Source organism: Narcine bancroftii, chromosome 7, assembly GCF_036971445.1.
Source record: "Narcine bancroftii isolate sNarBan1 chromosome 7, sNarBan1.hap1, whole genome shotgun sequence".
NCBI lineage: Eukaryota > Metazoa > Chordata > Chondrichthyes > Torpediniformes > Narcinidae > Narcine > Narcine bancroftii.
Genome location: NC_091475.1, coordinates 41,258,997 through 41,277,272, shown reverse-complemented (window position 1 = coordinate 41,277,272; position 18,276 = coordinate 41,258,997). Strand labels below are relative to the sequence as shown.

General features: G+C 42.6%; 1 protein-coding gene and 1 long non-coding RNA gene across 2 annotated transcripts in view; one reads left to right on the top strand and one right to left on the bottom strand.

The window, feature by feature from the left end:
- LOC138738814 (uncharacterized) overlaps window positions 1–18,276 on the bottom strand; it is a 58,276-nt gene that overhangs the window by 12,140 nt on the left and 27,860 nt on the right. Inside the window, exons 2-3 of the long non-coding RNA XR_011341781.1 lie at window positions 8,743–8,909; window positions 1,968–2,068 (exon numbers count right to left, since the gene is read on the bottom strand). This is a non-coding gene — a long non-coding RNA (uncharacterized lncRNA). The remainder of the gene's footprint in view (window positions 1–1,967; window positions 2,069–8,742; window positions 8,910–18,276) is intronic.
- LOC138738813 (E3 ubiquitin-protein ligase Midline-1) overlaps window positions 9,559–18,276 on the top strand; it is a 297,248-nt gene continuing 288,530 nt past the window's right edge. Inside the window, exon 1 of the mRNA XM_069889801.1 lies at window positions 9,559–9,671. The gene's annotated coding sequence lies outside the window, so the exon portion shown is untranslated. The remainder of the gene's footprint in view (window positions 9,672–18,276) is intronic.

Genomic DNA, 18,276 nt, shown 5'->3' with positions numbered 1-18,276 from the left:
CGAAGGACATCAGCTGGGACGAGGAGTCAGCGGAAGCCTTTGTGAAGGCCAAGGAAGCCCTGGCAGGCGCCAGTCTTCTGGCACATCCCAGGTCAGACACTCCAACACCCCTGATGGTGGATGCCCCAGGAACGGCGATCGGCGGTGTTCTGGAGCAGCAGATCAAAGGGTTGGCAGCCACTGGCTTTCTTCAGCAAACATCTGCGGTCCCCAGAACTGAAGTACAGGGCTTTTGACAGGGAGCTACCTAGAGGGCAGGTACGTCCTAGAGGGCAGGTCTTTCTTTCATGGCCTTCACAGACCACAAGCCCCTGACTTTTTCTTCGGCTAAGATCTCGGACCCCTGCTTGGCATGCCAGCAATGACACCTGTCTTACATCTCAGAGTTCATCACAGATGTAAGGCACGTCTGTCAAGGGGAGTGGACTTTGTGGCACTGGCGGAGGCACAGCAAAAAGATGAGGATATGCCGCAAAACAGGACTGACATATCAGGACGTAGCTCCAGGTCATCCCAGTCAGCACAGGTAATACTACCCTCCTGTGTGACGTGGCCACCAGCCAGATCAGACCTATAGTCCTGTCGGCTTGGAGATGACAGGTTTTTGATTCCATCCATGGGCTGGCTCACCCGTCCATCAGGACCATGTTCCGGCTGGTGGCCAGCAAATATATGTGGCATGGATTGCAGAAACAAGTCTGCAGGTGGTTGAAAGCATCCCCACAGTGCCAAACAACCAAGGTACAGTAGCACACCAAAACCCCACCTCAGCATTTTGAGCCTGCAGAACGAAGGTTCGACCGCATCCACGTGGACGTAGTAGAACCCTTACCAGTAACCCAGGGTTTCTGCTACCTGTTCACGATGGTCAACTGCTTCATCAGGTAGCCAGAGGCAGTCCCGTCCACAACCTCGTGTGCCAGAGCCTTCATCTCGTCATGGGTGGGACAGTTCGGGTTACCGTCCCACATTTCATCCAACAGAGGGGCCCAGTTCACCTCCAGCCTGTGGTATGCCTCGCCAGCCTGTGGGGTGCCCAGCTGCACCGCACAACAGCTCACTACCCACAGTCCAATGGGTTGATGGAGCGTTTCCAAATGCACCTCAATGCTGCGCTCATAACCAGACTCCAAGGACCTAACTGGGTAGACGAGCTACCTTGGGCACTGCTGGGGATTCGCACAGCTCCCAAGGAGGACCTCAACACCTCGTCTACAGAGCTCCACTGGTGGTTCCAGAGGAATTCATACTTTCCCTACGCGGGCAACAGGACGACTCGGCAGCTTTCTTCCGCAGGCTGAGGGAAAGAGTTGGCAACCTGGCCCTGATTCCCCCTTCCAGGCATGAACATACCCAAAGCCCTGCAGGCCTGTGAGTACATTTTCATTCACAGGGGTCCATATCATCCACTGCTGCAAAGGCCGTACGATTGTCCATTCTGGGTCGCCTGTAACAGTGGGGCCATATTTGAGTTGGAGGTCGGAGGCAAGACAGAGGTCTTTACCATAGACAGGCTAAAACTGGCCACACCTGGACCCGGCGCACCCAGTCAAGACACCAGCACTATGACGGAGAGACAGGCCACCGAAACCTGCAGAGACTCTGCCTCTAGGTACCAAGGACAATATCACTGATTCTGGAGGGGGGATCATGTGGTGGCCTGCTGCTGCAGTGATCAAGGCGGCGAGCGCAACTAAAGGCCAGCAGCCCTCGCAGCGGCACTGGCCCCAACAAGCAAACTGGTGGGTAGACAGCAAGGGCAGCTTAAAGGACAGCGACCCCAAAATGGTGTTGGGCTTGCTGCACAGCCAACAGTCAGGTACAGCGTGCGGGGAAGGAAGGATTGTTATGCAAGAAGGTACCTGCTTTTATTATGCAGGTCGTGACTTGAGTAAAAGGGAGAAACGGCAGGATTGTAACGAGTATAAAAGTCGGGTCTGAGCCCTTAATAAAACGCAGAGCCTAACCTGATTACACTACGTGTGTGTGTCTTCCTTCGAGTAGCACGTGGATGCACATATATACTGCAGTGTAATCTTTGACTTGTATCAATCAACTGCATAGAAAACTGAATGAGAAAAAAAAATCCTTTAAAAACAGTTTCATTCTTGAAATAACTGTAGCATTCTTACCTTAAGAATAGAGTCTTTGTGTGTGGGCTGAATACAAGATAGCAGTGAAATGAAGAAATCTATTACAAAGCTAGGAAGATAATAATGGCACAAGGTGCATTCAGTTGGTACCCAGAAAAGAAACATTTTTCTTTATTAATTAGGAAATTTTGTCACATTTCTAATGGAAACATTTTTGCCTAATTAATGAGGAAGCAACTTTATTTCACGATTTCTAATTGTGATTTTTGATGGTGGTTTTGAACCTGTTTTCAATTTGACCAATCAAAATAAATATCCCAAAGAGTGACAGAGCCCAGGAATAATGTTGGAAGTTTATTCTTTTTTTTTGTAACTTATGGAAGATTATAATATCTCATCCATTAGAGTCATCCTAAATATTTGGTGATTGCAAAAGATAATTATGATATATTGAAACTTGTTGATCTATTCCATATGTCTAAAGCTTGGGCCAATTTGCTGCTTGTGATAGTACAGACCTATCACCAATGTATATAGTTACAGTATCTAGAGTGTAATGACTGTGCTTACAGCAATTGGCTGAGAGCTTAGCCACACCTACTGTTTGGGCCTTAAAGGGTTGTGTCCCTAGCCAGGTCAGATCATTCTGGACTGGTCGGCCACCAGTGAAGAGCTCCTGTCTTTTGCTAATAAAAGCCTTGGTTTGGATCAGCAAGTCTTTGGTTATTTTGACGAGCTCTACACTGCCTTCCACAAAAACAGTTCCTACTCTCATCTTTTAGTAAAGGAATCTTTTATTTTTTTATCTTTTTTTGGTTTGTGGAAGTGTAACTTTACCTGTAACAGCTACTCTAAACCATTTCCAACTCGTTTCATTCAGTCAGAGATATTTTAAAAACAAATCTCTGTTCTCCCTTACTGGCATTTTGCTGGATGTATAATTGAGTGCTTCATTTGGTTGCCCTTTGGCCCATCATGTGCATTTTGATCCTTTTGTCGAGCTACACGTATCCTATTTGCCTGCATTAGGACCCTATTCTTCCATGACTTATCAATTAAGTTTCTGTCTAAATGCTTCTTTTACACTCTAAGTTCTTCTGATTTCCACCACCTCCTCTGGTAATGTGTTCTAGATATCAATCACTCTGTTCAAAAAAAATTGTTCCTCAGATTCCCTTTAAAAACTCCCTTGAAGTCTGCTGACAGCATTGCTGTAGGAGTGAGGGGAGGGATTGAGCTCAGCAGGCCAAGAGCAGTGGTTTTAATATGATGGACTATGTTGACATTTGTGCATTGTCATATGCCAATGATAAGACTGGTTTCATGGCTCTTCTCTGGGAGAACCAGTTCAACTGAGGATGTAAAATTATAGCTGTTTCTAATCCTGCAATCTTCCCTCTGTCCATTTTCAGCAGGTGAGCTGCATTAAGTATGTAGCCAAGTGTATTTTCAGCAGGTGAGCTGCATTAAGTATGTAACCAAGTGCAATGAAGTCATCAAGACCAGATCTATCATTTTAGTGATCTGCTTCCCATCAGGCCAACCAACTGGGAGTCTTCTGATCATCGAGAGGTGGTTTCATTTATGTTTGCTAAGTAGGTAAGTCATTTTTATTGAATAATGTGATTCTAGGAGTGTTAAAGCTACTTTGAAAAATGAAGGCTACATAATTGCCCAGTTAAATATTCATAAATATGATAAGCCAGGATGCTTGCAGAGATGTGAGAGGCACTAATAATTTGTCCAGGTTTTCAATAACAAATGTGGTGATGGGCTCAGGCTTCCTGGTGCAGGGGTTTGCATCATCACCCTTTCAAACAATTTTCCTTCAAATCTGGTGAAACAAATTTCTGCCCCAGTATGCCAACGACATATCCCAGCTCGAGCTTATTGATGTCTTTAGATGCAAGTTGCAAAAAAAAAAATCAATTTTAATCTTTGTGCAATATTCCCCAGTTATTGATTTCCTCAAACACCATTCTGTATTCTTTCCAAAAGCATTTTCTACTGACAGGTTAGAAAATAGGAAAATCAAATTTTGTACCTGAGGAAAATGATTCTTCAATACCAGAATACTAACCAAAGCTCCAAATATACATTCAGGAAATGCCACTAGATTTGATGTACTTGTGAGTTATAGCCCTGCCTTTGGCTAAAATGTAGATTTGACCTAATTTGATCCACAATGTCATACCTGGTTAAATTCAGCAGTGGAATTTTACAGATGGATCTGATTGTGTGAGAAAATGAGCTAAAGGAACTAGTTAGCAAACTCCTGTGATCTGCATCAACTTCAGTTATGTCATCAATGAAAATTGGCCCAGAACTCTAAAAGATTATGTTAACAAACACTTCCAGCACTTTTGTTAGAAATAAAAATATTTTAAAATCAATCACCTTTCACCAGACCTGGGGAATCAGAGAAAGTGAGGAGGAAAAGTGGAAAAAAAAGATTGAAAGCCAAGACATTTTGGTGATTCACATGCTGAAAGGTTTTGGTGCCTTCAACGGAGTTAGGGTATGGGAGGAGGTGAAATAAAAATATTGAATGGCAGAATTATGGAAAACAAGGCTGAAATGAGTGATGGCCATAAATTATTGAAGCCATTGATGTGTTCAGAAGGTGTAATGTAGTTTTTGAAGTATGCTGCGATTGTTCTATGAGGTATTGCTTCTCTGTCTTACATTTGGGCTTCTTTGGATCAATGTACATTTCAAGTGAGAGTGGGATGGAAAATTAAAGTGACAAATTTGGAATCTTGCTTAATTTCTCCAATATGGAGAAGACCATATAATGAGCACTAAATACAGTATGTTACCTTTGAAGAAGTGTATGGTTTTATTGTCCATTTATCCCAGCCTTTATTTGTTCCTCAACTAATTGCTGCTTTAAAAAAGAAACACCATTTCACTGGGGGATTTTTGAATCATAAGGGGTAGAATATACCAAGAGTTTTACATTTTAATTAATTGCTTAACATATTTTCTACTTTGTTTAATAATTCTCTGAGAATTATTTTGTGACCTATATTTGTCCATACCACCATTAATCCCAATCACAAACAAACAGTTATCCTCTTCAGTTTTGGAAGGGAGAATTGGCAACAGTACTTATTATTCTTATTATTCAACCAATTTTCCCCTGCAACCGCTGCAATCGTGTCTGCCTGTCCCGCATCGGACTTGTCAGCCACAAACGAGCCTGCAGCTGACGTGGACTTTTTACCCCCTCTATAAATCTTCGTCCGCGAAGCCAAGCCAAAGAAGACTTATTATTCTCCAAAAGATATTCCTCCAACCTACAGCATTCTTTTGGCATCATGCAGAGATCTTTCCCCTGATGGTGGTTATCATCTGCCAACCTGTCTGCTATTTTTGATTCTTGTAGGGATTGTTTTAAAGGGTTTATGTTTCCAGTGTAATCAAAAAGTTAAAGATATGTTTCAGGTTACTGGTCATTCCAAACTATAGATTGCACAGAGGAATGATTTCAGAGACTTGGTAGTCATTGGCAGGGAGAGGGGGAGAGGGGGAGGGGGGGAGGGGAGGGGAGAGGTGAGAATGTGTGAGTGTGTAAGGAAGAGTGCAAGAGAGAGATTTCTAAGTAAACCTAAGCTATTTCAAATTCTGCTGAAACTGATAGTACTTGCATCATTAACACTTTTTCCTATCTATTTTACTCTTTTTAAAGTAAAAAATCAAGCCTATGCTTTTTTCTAATGGCAATATTTCTTTTTACTCTTGGGTCTACTACTGGATGCTCTGTGCTCTAAATTTAAAATGTTCAAAGGAGCAAACTGTGTGGGTACAAAGGTGCTAATGGGCAGTTTATGAATATCGATCATTCTGCCAGTTGCTATGTATCACGCTTGACTAAAACTCCCCTCCATAAGGGACCAGGGTATGTCACTTGTGAAGAAATGTCTTGAAGGAGAGCAGCATTTTAACAGAAAGGAAAGTCTCTATAGAGCTGATGCTCAGGGGCCAAGTGATGGACATTTTAATAAGGTTCATTCAAGTTCAAGCAACTGTGTGAGCTCAGTAGAATGCCCTTTTTTTTAAGTTGGAGGATCAAGTCCTGATTACTGGACAACAGCTTTTTCAAAAGGTTTGCTTTGGAAAATAAATGGGGGATTATGATAGACAACTTTCAAGCTGGACACAAAGATAATTTCAGATTTGCTGTATCACATAGGAAGTTGAAAAAACATTCACTTTACTCTTAATGAATTTAGCAGGTTTAATTGCATAATGATGCTGACATGTTGACTTAGTTCAACTGACCTAACAATGTTTTGCAGTTGATTTTCATTTGTACTCAGCATCTGATGCCTTTCATGTCAGTGCCCAACAATAGTCTGCTAGCATTGATGGATTCCAGTTGCCCTGACACTGCTTTTCCATGGTCACAATGTCCTGGTGAAACCTTTCACCATGTCCATTACTGACTGCACCAAGAGCAGCAGGGAAGAAGTCCCAGGTGTGAATGCAGAAAATGAATTTTCAGTTACATGTTGCACTTGTATGCTTGAAGTACATTTAGGATTTTTAAATTAATTTTTTTCTAAATTTAGACGTACAGCATGGTAACAAGCTATTTTGGCTCACAAGTCCATGCTTCCCAATTTGCAGCCCAATTAACATACACCCCCAGTTCATCTTGAATGGTGGGAGGAAACTGGAGCCCCTGTGAAAAATCTATGCAGGTACGGGGAGAAAGTAAAAACTCCTTAAAGACAGTGTGGGATTCTAACCTGATCTCGATCATTGGTGCTGTAAAGGCGTTGCACTAAGTGGCCAAATATGACAGGAAATCTTTTTTTTAAATTCGAAATTCGAGCTGATTTTCACAATCAGCAGCCCAAAATCCATAAAATATACCCAAAAGTTTTCAAGAGCAAAGTCTTCTCTGTTCAGTGTTATGAGCAAAATCCAGGAACTGGGGTTCTGCTGAGTTGAATGGGAGCACATCCCCGTATGGGGAAAGGGGTTGGGGGCCAATGTGAGAAATGGAGAGCAGGATCTGGAGTGTTGGTGTGAGTAAAATATTGTGGGATCCAGATTCCCAGTGAGTCAGATGTTGATTTATCGGGATTTCCAAACAGTTGATTTGCAGATTATTAGAATTTAAATATAGTATCCTTATTTCCCAGTGTCCTTGCAATTTATTCTCTCTCACATGTGTGAGATTGAGGTTAGTTAGGAAGGTTCAGTCATTGGGTATTAATGTTGAAGTAGTGAAATGGATTCAACAATGGTTAGATTTAAGATGCCAGAGAATAGTGGTGGAAAATTGTTTTGTCAACTTGGAGGCCAGTGACTAGTGGAGAGCCTCAGGGATTGGTACTGGATCCATTGTTGTTTGTCAAATATATTAAAGATAGGGTGGTAACTTGGATTAGTAAGCATGCAGATGATACTAAGATTTGTGGTATTGTGGGCACTGAGGAAGATTTTCAAAGCTTGCAGTTAGAAGAGTGGGCAGAAAGATGGCAGATGGAGTTTAATACTGATAAGTGTGAGGTGCTACATTTTGGCTGAAATGATCAGCAAAGGTTATACACGTTAAATGGTGGACATTTGAGAAGTGCGGTAGAACAAAGGATTTAGGAATTCTGAAACGTAATTCCCTGAAAATGGAGTCGCGTGTAGTTAGGGTGGTGAAGAAAGCTTTTGGGATGTTGGCCTTCATAAATAAGAGTATTGAATGCAGGAGTTGGGATGTCATGTTGATGTTGTATAGACATTGGTAAGGCCAAATTTAGAATATTGTGTGCAGTTTTGGTTGCCAAATTATAGGAAGGATATTAATAAAATGGAGAGAGTATAGAGAAGATTTACAAGAATGTTGCCTGGGTTTGAGTTACAGGGAAAGGTTAAAGAGGATAGGATTTTATTCCCTGGAGTTGTAGAAAATTGAGGGGTGATTTTAAAATTGAGGGGGACAGATAGAGTAAATGTGGACCGGCTCTTTCCATTGAGAGTGGGGGAGATTTAAACAAGAGGACATGGATTGACATTGAAGGGGGAAAACAGGGGAAACATGAGGGGGTATTTCTTCACTCAGAGGATGGTGGGAGTGTGGAATGAGCTTCTGCCCAAAATGGTAGATGTGAGCTTGATTTTTAATATTTACGGAAAAGCTGGAGATATATAGATATAGATATATAGATATGTATATATATATTGTCGAGAGAGGTATGGAAAGTTATGGGCTGGGTGAGGATCAATGGGACTAGGTGGGAGAAGTTGTTCAGCATGGACTAGAAGAGCCAAATTGGCCTGTTTCTGTGCTATAATTGTTCTACATATGATTGTCAACTGGCCATTTACATAAGTTAATTAATCTACAGCAGTCTTTTGCCCCTTTTTCACTGCCAGCCCTCCAAGGAAATGGGAATATTTGCAGGACAAGTTGACTCCGGAAGCCTTTCACACTGCATCATTATTTGCAGATAATTCTGCAATTTGGGATCTTATGGGATGTCTCATCTGCAACAGTGACAATGTGAGAGCAAGTTGTGCTTTCACACTGCCTGAAGGTGATTGGTGAGTTAACTCTGCTGGGCTCTGATACTTGCTCCCTCCATGTACCCTTTTATAGAGTTAAAAAAGCCAGAGATTCTCCACCCTCATGTCGCTGCCCTACCTTCATAAATGCTCTGTGAACAGCTCCAAGATGCTGACTCCGATCCTTCCAGGGGGTAGTTCCAGCAGTGGAGCAGAGTGGTCCACTTTGCCTCATTAATGTACTGCGCTGTAAGCAGCTGGCTAGAGATGGGCTGGTGACATCATGAAGATTCCGTCAGCCTGCAACTGATTGCAGAAGAAACAGACAACAATGTTTATGTTCTGGTAAGTATATGAATTCAAAGATTAATACTTCAGGAGAGGGTGTGGTGAGAGTCCTACAGAATTTATCTGCATGTTTGCGTGGGATTATCCGCTTCCAGCACCAATCAGGAGAGCCAGCATCGGGTGGAAAAATTATCAATGGTTATCTTCATTACCCATAATACCACACACAGTTGTAACCACTCTGCATTTCCCAGAATGGTTCCATCTGCATGGTGGATTATAGGTAATGAAGACTGCCATTGCTTGCTGCATATTTATGCCATTATGTTGATGGGTGGCACCCCAGCAGCAGTCGCCCCACTTACATCGGCTCCGTAAGACGCTTCGAGGCACCGCTCTTCATAAAAGCAATGCTGGAGCAGCCTTTTAGGGCTGCTGTATGTAAAGGTATGTTCAGATTTTTCTGTGTGGATGGAGCTGACCTCGAAGTGGAGGCCCAGGATAAAAACACCCATTGATTACATGCAGTCCCCAGGTTATGAATGAGATCTGTTCCTAAGTCTGTCTTTAAATCAAATTTGTAGGTAAGTTGGAACAGGTACATACTGTTCTTATTTAGCATCAGTCAAATATTTATCTTAGTATATGTTTGCCTTTCTATGCATATAAAACTACTGGAGTCAACTTCTTGAAGTAAGCATCAAGGGTGGCAACATGATCGGGCTTAAAATGGTGGACGGCGTTCTCCTTCCTGGAGCTGAAGCCACGCATGGTCCATTCGTAAGTACGAGATGTACAAGTTGTCCATAAGTTGTACCCTCGTTACCCAGGACTGCCTGCATATTATCTTAGCTTCCTGTGGACACTACAGGGCCTTCTGAGTTTCTCCAGCAGTTTTGTATATTTGCTGTGATCACGGCATCTGCAGCACTTCTTGATTCACCTCTGCATCATTGCTCCCTGTTTGGAGGACCTTGCTGTGTATGAATTGCTTACTGTTTCTTTCCTATATTATACCAGTGATTATAGTTCAGGAGCACTTTATATTCCAAAATTTTGTGAGACCTCCTAAAAGTGTGAAACCGGTTAATAAATGCACATTTTCAATGTCTCAGAGGACTAATTTCATTTGATGTATTTGCAAAAATTGTATAAATTGACTTATTAGTTCTTCAATCTGAAGTTATTTGATATTCATTTTTTAAACAAAATACAAAATGCTCTCTCATGTACCTCACTTGATTGAGATGAATTAATAATTTTGGAGTCATTTGAGCAAGGTGTCATGTTTGTGAAAATGTTCTGTCCCAGAGGGGTATTTTTTAAATTTAGACATTCAGCACGGTAACTGGCCCTTCTTCACTAATGGAATACAAATCCATCCTGGGTGTATGTGACTTTCATTCCATACAAATGTGGAGTAAAATCAGAAAATGTTGGAAGCATTGAACAGGCTGGGCAGCATCTGTGGAAAGAAAGAGTTTACAAGTCAAAGAAGACAAATAATGTTAACATTTCAGGTCAATGATTCTTTGCCAGAACTGTAAAAACCTGAAAACCAACTGGTTTTAAGTACAGAGAGGGTGGTGAAAGGGTTTCTTCTTTATATTATTTATATTTCTGTGTGACACAGCAAGGGGCTGTTCACCCATTGAATTTATGCCAGTTTTCAGAACAATTACATTGCCCTGTTTAATCTCATGGAATCTATTTTCCCACATATTCATTCCGCATGAACAAGCGCCTGTTTCCCAGTCACCTTTTCAAAACTGGATGATCCCATGTTGTAAATTCTTTAGTGATATTCTAAGATAGTCTGAATTTTTTTTTCTGTCCACCATAGACGTGACTATTTGGCCTGAATCGGGTCTCTGCAGAGTAGCTGCTTTGTTATTCTATCAACAGACATTCTTCAAGCATTCCCTGATCATCTGATCTGTGATTCTTTCAGATGCTGGAGAGGTTGGAATGGAATCTGTGTCTGGAATCTTGTCTTGCGACTTGATATGAAGTATTCTATGCAGAAAGGTCATGTGGAGGTGGTTAAGCTGTCTGGCATGTCTGCTGCAGTCTCTGTTTGACAAATGTAGGGTAAAATGCACATGACAATTGCATGATACACCGTCAGCCTGGTTTTTACACTGATTCCACTTTGTTCCCATGATTTGCTTCTCAGTCTTCCGAAAGCAGGGCTGGCTTTTTGTTATCATTTTGTCGACTTTATCACTAATGTTTATTGATCTTGAGAGAGTGCTGCCAAGTATATGTACTTGCCTATTGTGAAGGCCTCTGACCATTCACAAGAATGTTTGGTCCTGTGAATGTGCAATCTTCTTCTCTTCTTCTTTGGCTTGGCTTCGCGGACGAAGATTTATGGAGGAGGTAAATGTCCACGTCAGCTGCAGCCTCGTTTGTGGCTGACAAGTCCGATGCGGGACAAGCAGACACGGTTGCAGGGGAAAATTGGTTGGTTGGTGTTGGGTTTTTCCTCCTTTGTCTTTTGTCAGTGAGGTTGGCTCTGCGGTCTTCTTCAAAGGAGGTTGCTGCCCGCCGAACTGTGAGGCGCCAAGATGCACGGTTTGAGGCGATATCAGCCCACTGGCGGTGGTCAATGTGGCAGGCACCAAGAGATTTCTTTAGGCAGTCCTTGTACCTCTTCTTTGGTGCACCTCTGTCATGGTGGCCAGTGGAGAGCTCGCCATATAACACGATCTTGGGAAGGCGATGGTCCTCCATTCTGGAGATATGACCCACCCAGCGCAGCTGGATCTTCAGCAGCATGGACTCGATGCTGTCGGCCTCTGCCATCTCGAGTACTTCGACGTTAGGGATGAAGGCGCTCCAATGGATGTTGAGGATGGAGCGGAGACAACGCTGGTGGAAGCGTTCTAGGAGCCGTAGGTGATGCCGGTAGAGGACCCATGATTCGGAGCCGAACAGGAGTGTGGGTATGACAACGGCTCTGTATACGCTTATCTTTGTGAGGTTTTTCAGTTGGTTGTTTTTCCAGACTCTTGTGTAGTCTTCCAAAGGCGCTATTTGCCTTGGCGAGTCTGTTGTCTATCTTGTTGTCGATCCTTGCATCCGATGAAATGGTGCAGCCGAGATAGGTAAACTGGTTGACCGTTTTGAGTTTTGTGTGCCCGATGGAGATGTGGGGGGGCTGGTAGTCATGGTGGGGAGCTGGCTGCTCTTTGCAAAGCCATCTCGTGCAAATGTGGTTGATTCTTAAATGTTGACTATTCTTGCTATTGACTCAATAGTAGTACTTGTATGATACAGTATTAAGCTAACATCAGAAAGTCTGCTCGTCGAATACAGCAACGTTCCATGACTTCTTCTTTGGCTTGGCTTCGCGGACGAAGATTTATGGAGGGGTAAAGTCCACGTCGGCTGCAGGCTCGTTGGTGACTGACAAGTCCGATGCGGGACAGGCAGGCATGGTTGCAGCGGGACAGGCAGGCATGGTTGCAGCGGTGCAAGGGAAAATTGGTTGGTTGGGTGTTGGGTTTTTCCTTCTTTGTCTTTTGTCAGTGAGGTGGGCTCTGCAGTCTTCTTCAAAGGAGGTTCTGCCCGCCGAACTGTGAGGCGCCAAGATGCACGGTTGGAGGAAATAGCTTATCACAGAAAATCTTCTAAATACGATGTGGCATCTTTGATCAGATAAAATAATCAGCAGAATATTGCAATATTACAGCAAAATGGTAGGTTTAGGCATTACATGAAGGTGTTCAACTAATTGTTTAAAAATAATGCAAGGACATTTACACTTTCTGTGAATGAAATTTAGAGATTCAAGATTCTTTTATTGTCATGTAATAGGGCAGATGTAATATTACATGACACCACTTTGAGTGAATCAGAGAAAGAGAAGTAAAAGAGACTCCTTTAAGAGTCACTGGGTGTCCATGGATCCACCCCCAGCACTTCTATAGCCTCTGCAGCCACACAGAGCAGCCCAAAACCATTGGCTTCCCGAGCTCCAGATCCAACCTCCGACACGATCAGGAGACCTTCAGCACTTGGGGCACCTCAGGAGCCCCACCCGCCCGCATTGCCCTCTCACATCCCTGTTCCAATGCCTGGTACCCCTTCAAACAGTCTCCAGCAGTCCTCAGCCTGGTGTGAGTCATTTGACTGCAAGTTGCCTGCAGCCTGTGTGGGGTTTCTTTCCTTGGGCCGCCCACAGCCACAGAACCCCTCACTGCTCCGCCGTTGTGGCCACCATCCCATAGGGTCATCATCTCTGCTTCTCCATCTCAAACAGGGTTGTGTTCTCCCATTTTCTGATGCCCTGAGCCAATTGCTGCTCCCCCAGAGTCTGCAAACCCTTGAGGCCACTGCCAGCACAGGTGCTGTCATCTTGGACACGGATTCTATGGTGGCACCGACTCCTTTAAAAGGTAATTAAAAGCCTGTACGGTGCTGACAGTAATAGGGCTGGGCAGTAGAAACCTGCGGAGGAGCACTGGGTCTCTGCTCCCCGCTGTCCGAAGCTCCAGCATCATTCTTTAATTTATGAACCCATAAAGAGCTGGACTTGCGTTACTCCTCCCTCCCCTGTAAATGAAACTGAGTTAACCAAAACTGCAATGTTATTATGCTGATCTGTTTCTTCTTTCTCTCAACAAGACCAAAATACATTTACTTGGTGCCTTTATGCCAGGAAATTCAGCAGTCTCATGACCAGATATTGGGCCAAATAATCAAAGCTTTTTCAATGGAACTTGGGCAAAGAGATTTAGAGAGGAATTGCAGATTTAGAGAGGTGCCTTTGAGAATGCAATCTCTGCCAGAGCTGGCAAGTATCTGACTCGATCTCTTGCTTCCCTTGGAATTGCCCCTTTGATGGTAGAATGCACACAATGGACATACCTGGATGTCCTGTAGAGATCTGAATCACCGGCCTGAAACACCATCGATCTACCCCTCAGCAGGTTGTGAATCTTTTGATTTGTCTATGGCTTGTGTATGGAATACTCCTGGTATGTATGGGTGGGCACACACTCATCCATGCAGGTCTTGATGAAGTCGATGACCTGCTTGGCATATTCATTAAAATTTGAGGCTGAGTCCTTGAATGTGGTCCAGTTCACCAATTCAAAGCATTCCATACCCCCGCTGTCTTCACCACTGGTGCTGGAGTCCTCTGTCTCTGCTTGTACACCAGGAGCAGAAGGATGGCCAGGTGATCAGATTTGCTGAAGTGCGGTTCTGGGAGGTGTTCTTAATGTTGATGTAGCAGTGGTCGAGTGTTTTGGCTTCTCTGGTTTCACAGGTTATGCTCGGGGCCGCAGCGGCTCGGGGGCGAACAGGACATTCCCAAGAGAAGTCCTTTGGCCCACTACGTCCTAACCTACCAGGATGTCAATCTACAGGAATCCTATCTGCCAGTGGCCTGTCTGTAACCCACTATTTCCTTCCAGTTCTTGTGTCTGTCCTAATGCCTCTTGTTTGTTACCATCCTATCTTCTTCTGCCATCTCCTCTGGCTGTATGTTCTGGACACCTATCACTCTCTGTGTAGTACAAAAAAATCTTGCCTCACAAATCTTTAAACTTTTCCCCTTTCACTTAAACCTATAATCCAATAACAAAGTATGGGGATTTGGATCTCAGATTTATGAGAAGTGACAGATGAGCAGCAGGGCAGAATGTTATGGAATGGCTGTATTATGAGGTAACCTAGGGGTAGGTGTGGTATTCCACCGAAGGAAGTCTGGAGCAAAATCTGCAAAGAGCAGAAGGAGCCCAAATCACCACTGGGAGAGTTTTGAGTCCTAGAAATAGATTGCCTCATGCTTTACTAGTCCGAAACGAAAGGGGAAAGAAAAGCTCTAGTTGAAATGATGCTTCACTATTCCAGTGACCATGGATCAATCCTGACATTAGGTGCTGGCTTTGTGGAATTTTTACATTCTCCCTGTGACCACAGGGGAATTTTCTGATTTTTTTTTCCCCTGAGTCTAGTTTATTGCTCGTGACCTTCTGAAGTGGTTTGGAGAGCCATGTAAATCTATCAACAATAAAGAACTGGATTGGTAATAAATGCCAGTCTTTCAAAGATTCTAAAAGAGAACTACAGAAAATATTAAATAAATTGAATCCGAGCACACAATTTACTCATTTACAGTGTTTGTTCTCGAGTTTACTCAGCGGAACGCACAAGTGGAAAAGAGAACAGATGAGTGTATCACATTTGAACTTGTTTACTTTTGCTATCTGGAACAATTATCTTGAGTCCTTTACTGTGAGGACTATTATACGTAAGTGTTATCCTCTTGGATGTTGCTGGCCCCTTAAATGCCTTAATATTTCTTTTCCTGTTGATGGTCTTAAGTGCTTAAAGTTTCACCTGATGACCCCTTCAGGTTAAGTAAATACCAATCTGTAAATTCCAATGCATAAATAAGTTAGTCCAACTATGACATGACAACAAAGTAAATAGTAAACTTGCTTGCCTACATGCAGTTCTATAACATGTTTTAGCATCTTTGCAGTTGGGTTTGAATGAATAGGTGACATAAAGTTAAAACTGCCATTCTCATCTATCCGCTTTAAAACATAAACCATGTTCATTCTTCTGAACTCAACACCCTCTGGTCTACTTGCTGCCTAATGACTCCATTCTAGATCTCTAGCTCCTCTGAGGAGCTTCCTTGAACACACGTCGTTGAATGCTTGATGAATAGAACCTAAAATATTTGAAGTCATAAAGTTATGGAATTCTTGAGCGATGCAGGATAGAAACAGGCTTTTCAGCTCACCTTTATTGACCATTATGTCTATTTATTACTAATCACATTCATATTCCTCTAAGAGAGTGGTTTTCAACCTTTTTCCACTCACATACCACCTTAAGCAATCCCTTACTAATCACAGAACACCTATGGCATAGGGTTTACTGAAAGTGGTATGTGAGTGGAAAGAAAAAGTTTGAAAACCACTGCTCTCAGCCCTGCTCATTCAAATACCTGTCAGTGTCTCCCTGACGTGATTACTGTACCTGCCTCCACCCCTTCCTCTGGCAGCTCATTCCAGAAACCGATTACTTCTGTATGAAAAATTTACCAGTTGTATCTCCTCACCTTGAGCCTATGCTATCTAGTTTTAGATGCCCCTCCCATCAAAACATTGGCTAGCTCCCCTATAATATTTTTTTTTAATTTTAGAGATCCAGCACAGTTACAGGCCCTTCCGGCTCAGGAGTTCTGTGCCTAAATGTACCAATTGACCTGCAAACCATGTTTGTTTTTTGACAATGGGAGGAAACCAGAGCATCCAGAGGAAACCCACGTGGTCATGGGGAGAATGTCCAAACTCGTTGCAGACAGCAGTGGATTCCAACCCAGTTGCTGCCACTGTAATAGCATTGCACTGACTGTTACGCTAACTGTATTCTATCTAATAACTTTATATAACTCATTCTTGTCGCCTCTCAGCCTCCTTCAGTCTGAGGAAGACTGATCTAGCCTATTTAATCTCTCCTGATTAATCAAGCCCTCCAATCCATGGAAGATCTTTGAGAATCTCTTCTGAGCCCCCTCTACTTTAATCATGTCTTTCCAATACCGTGGTGTCCTGAACCATGCACTAAACTCCAAATGTGGCCTAACTGGTTTTCAGAGGCATTTGCTATGCCAAACGGTGTTGGGCCTTTGAAGCATTAATTATGGAGGCCTTTTGGAATGGCTTTGCTCTTGCTCTCTCTCTCTCTGAAGTAGGATCTGCTTTTCTACCCCACAAGCCCATTGTGCTCCTTGAATGGCAATCTCCGAGGGGCTGAGTTGGTGTCATCACCATTCTCCAAGAGTCCCAGTGTGGTCTTTGAAGCCCTGGGATAGTATCCTGTTCAAATTACCTCGGGTAGAATTTTCTTTTAACCTCTTCAAGCTGAAGTTCTGCTATTGGAATAGTTATTGCGTGACGCTTTTCAAATTGCTGCTGATCCGAAAGAGTGGAGCGGAAAATGAACTATTCTCTATTTAGACATGCAGCCCATTTCGGCCCTCGAGCCCATACCACCCGATTGACCTACAAATCCAACATGGTGTGAAGAAACCAGAGACCCCAGGGGAAACCCTCACAGACACCTGGGAAAACATACAAACTCCTTACAGCGAGGGATTCAAACACTTGTAACAGCGTTGAGCTATCCGCTACACTAACCATGCCACCCTTTGAAGCATTTGATGATTACTGTTGGAATATCAGCTGTTAATTTCTTTACACCATGGTCCCATGTGATAAATCATTTTGTTAAGGTTATTGGTCAGGAAGCCAGAGAGAATGTTCATGGTTTTCTTCCAAATTGCATCTTTTATAGACGCTAAGGAGAACAGATGGGAATTAAAAATCACATTTACAACAAAATGGTTTTAGATTATCTACACAGTTCTCCTGAGTGGGACTTAAAGCCATAGCTTTCTGGCTAGGCCTCACAGATGTCTTCGGATATTGCTTCGCATACCTTAATTCTAATACAGTTTTGAGTTCAAGGATGTACTTCCAATATTTTTTTAACACTAAAAACAGTGTAAATAAAAATCAGTATTTTAACAGATACTATTTAACTTGTGCTTTCAGTTTTTAATCATGTCTTTGTTAGTGTGGTATTTTTAAATATCGATTTTTCTCTCCTCATGAGACATGATTGTGAATGTGACCTATGAAGCAGAGAAATAAATCTATTTAAACTAAATAAGAGGAACTCCTGTAAATCAGTAAAGTCTTTATTTCTTATTTAATGCAAACATAATTGAATAGCAGAAGAAAAAAAAGTTCACACTGGCAGCGACAATAATCTATTTGATTGACCACCTTAATTGGCTCTGCAGCACTCTGAAGTCTACAAGAACTTGGCTTATGAGAACATGAAGCCTTTGTGTGATATGCCACTCCATGTTGGAGACATTCATGCTTCTGTGAGGTAATGTCAATGTCTTTGATTGGTCATTTATCCCCAGGGAAAACGCACGAAAACTACAGGATGACTAATCAGAAAAAAATATTTTTTAATCAACGGCTGCTAAGCACTGAATGGTTCCAACTGCAAAAATATTATGTATTTTGGTACTGTGTGATTGTATACTTAAAGAGTAAAAACTGATTATCATATTCCTGGTTAATAAGTCAGTCTAAACCAGAAACTTCTTTTGATTTGCACAGTTTGTTACATTGACACTAAAATTCATTAATTATTTATTGCATATCAATATTTAAAACCAGCCATAATGTTCTTCCTGTGACACTACACAAAAACTTATTTTCTTGAAGCAATTTCTCTGTTGGCCAAGCTTGTAACAGATCAACCTGAGCTATAGACACAGAGATGATGCCATGAAGTACTGTCATTAATCAAGCATCCACAAGGTTTATGGATTGTG